Genomic DNA, 2,914 nt, shown 5'->3' with positions numbered 1-2,914 from the left:
TTTCACAAGATTCTAATTTTCTGATATGATGAATTTGAGATTTTCATTTGTTGTCATTTGTAATCATCAAAATTAAACGAAATAAACATTTGAAATATATGAGTTTGTATGTAATGTATGAATATAATATACAAGTTTCACTTTTTAAATGGGATTACTGAAATCAATCTACTTTTTCATGATATTCTAATTTTATGACCAGCACCTGTATATCAGATGTACAGACTAGGCTTTATAGTTTAACATGCAGGGATGGAGAAAATAAGGTGTAGGATGTTCAGCTGATTACAATCTGCATCTTCACCACTAGATGATGTTAAAAATACCCTATGCTCTTTGACAAGTTTCTTCGATGTCATCCGTTTTTGTTGTTTTGGAAATTTTACTGTTAATGAAAGTTGATTGTTGTTTGTTCTAATCACTATTTTGTTTCAAATAATCCTTCTGCCTGCTGTTAGCTGTCTGTAATGACCCAATGTGCAACCTTAGAGCAGGACAAGTGTGTCACAAGTATCAGAATCCCAGTCTGAAACAAACTGAGCCAAAAGACAAAAAATATACTCATTGCCAAGCCTTTTGTAGTTCTCTGTATCTTTAAGAGAAATCAGAATGAACTCTTCCTCTCCCTTTCAATAAAATAATCTTTTAACTGAGGAAAGTGATTTGTTAAGTGAGGAAAATGTGCACATTTAAATGGTCTCTCACGATACAGGAAGCAAAAACTCCATGACAAACAAAGTGAGACACTTTCTTGATGCTGTATGAAGACTTTAAAACATCTTTACTTTATCACACTTCCATGTTAAGCATTTAATGTTTGAGAGAAACAGAGCTGATGCTGCACAAATTTCAACAGGGAATTAATCGATTTGTAAAAAAAAAAAATCTTAAGAAGTTAAAAAGAACTAGGTTAATAAATAAGAATGTTACGTTTTGCTCTAAAGGAAGAAATAAATTCAACAGGAGATTAACAAAGTTTAATGAAAGCTAGCAGCAATGTAACTTTTAAGCAGTTCTTTAAAATTAAAAGAGGATAATTGAGGCTGTGAGACAAAACTGAAAAATAAAACTGGGTGGCTCAAAAAAGTTTGAACATTTCAATGAATCATGATTCTTTTTATGAATATATTTTATAAGTCCTATGTTTGCTTTAAAATTGGAAAAGACATGAACATGATGGGAGACTGGAATGAAGTAAATTTGTGAACCCGTTTTAACCCCACATATAAGTTTGATCTAAAACTGCTGCAGAAGTCTTCCTCAGTGATGGGCTCATCTGTGTGAACGGGCACTTGAGTGTATTTATTGTCATGTTTTACCTGTGACATTTTCAGGGCAGCAACACATTTTCTTTTTCAAAATTTTCTATTTTTCCACACTGAAGTTTTTCAGTTTTTCCATAATATTTTGGGCATTTCTGATATTTAGCAGCGTGATTTTTGCAAAATCACATTAAATATTTGCACAGGGAACAGGCTTTTTACCCATATGCTCCAAACATCTTCAAAACTCCTAAACTACATATAAATTCTGCTCTATTACACCTGAGGCACAGCCAGCCACAGTACCTGTAAAGATGTTTGTAAAACCAAAATAATGGAGTCTAAAATGTTGAACTGCACCTCTGATGTATTCAAAGAACTGGAAGGTGATATATGTTCAAGTTTTATATATTATAAATATAAAAAGCACTTTTAAAGCAATTTATTTGTAGGAAAACAAAATAACAAAAGAGAGCCTGGACACACAGATGTTTCTCCATACGATCGTGTTAAGACTTACTTTTGTTTTAGAGAGATGAACAAACTGTTGTCACGTTCTGCAACAAAAAAAAATGGAGTCAGAAAACTATAATTAATGACGAGGCAACAGAGGAATCCAGGTAGCAAAAAGATACCTACAAAAACTGTGCAGGGAAGAAAGGGATGATAGAAAGTTAGAAGCAAACAGGATGCAGCCAAAATAAAGTAACAAACAATGAGGAGATCCTGACAGACAGCAGTCAGTAGACTCTGACAAGTGGGAAAACAGGCTTATAGACTAAATATGGGAGGATTGATTGGACTCAGGTGTGAGGAGCTGAGGGAAACTGCAGCTAAGAAACACAAAGAAAGTACCAAAAATGCAAGAGTACAAAAAACAAATGACAGGAAACTAAAAAAAAATCCAGAGAAACCAGTTCATGTTGCAAAAAACACCTTGAAAACCCCACAATCATAACAACTGTACATAAATGAAAAAGACTTTACAGCAGTGGTGTCCAAACCTTGTCTTTGAGAACCACAGTCCTGCATGTTTTAGCTGCTTTATCCCATCTGAGTCAGAGGTTGAATTACCTCTTCAACCTGTCCTCGGGTTAATCACCTATTTATTTAAATTAGAGGGTCGAATCAGAGAAATGTTAAAAACATGCAGGATAGTGGCCTGGGTGGCACAGTGGTGCAGCGATTAGAGCTGTAGAAGGTTGCAGGTTCACTTCCTGGCCTGGGTGGAGTTTGCATCTTCTCCCTGTGCGCATGTGGGTTTCCTCTGGTTTCCTCCCACAGACCAAAAACTTGCATGTTGGGGTAATTGGTAAATCTAAAATTGTCCCTAGTTGTGAGTGTGTGAATGGTTGTTTGTCTCGTCTGTCTCTACACAGCAAATCCAGGAGGCCCAGATTAACACTGACAGATTTGATTTCAACACTTTTAAAGTGTCTATATGGGTCCACACCAGAAAGTGTTAATTTAACTCTTTTTGGAGAGTTGGTACCTTAACTCTTATAAGGTGTCAAATATCAAATCTGCTGGAGTTAATAATTTAACACTTACTAACACTAATTCAGTGTTAGATTTTAATATTAACTCTCACAGAGTACTTCTTTTAACTTCTTAAGAGTTATTTGTAATTAATATTAAATAGGTACTTTATT

Source organism: Kryptolebias marmoratus, linkage group LG22, assembly GCF_001649575.2.
Source record: "Kryptolebias marmoratus isolate JLee-2015 linkage group LG22, ASM164957v2, whole genome shotgun sequence".
NCBI lineage: Eukaryota > Metazoa > Chordata > Actinopteri > Cyprinodontiformes > Rivulidae > Kryptolebias > Kryptolebias marmoratus.
Note: the sequence above shows the minus strand (reverse complement) of the source record.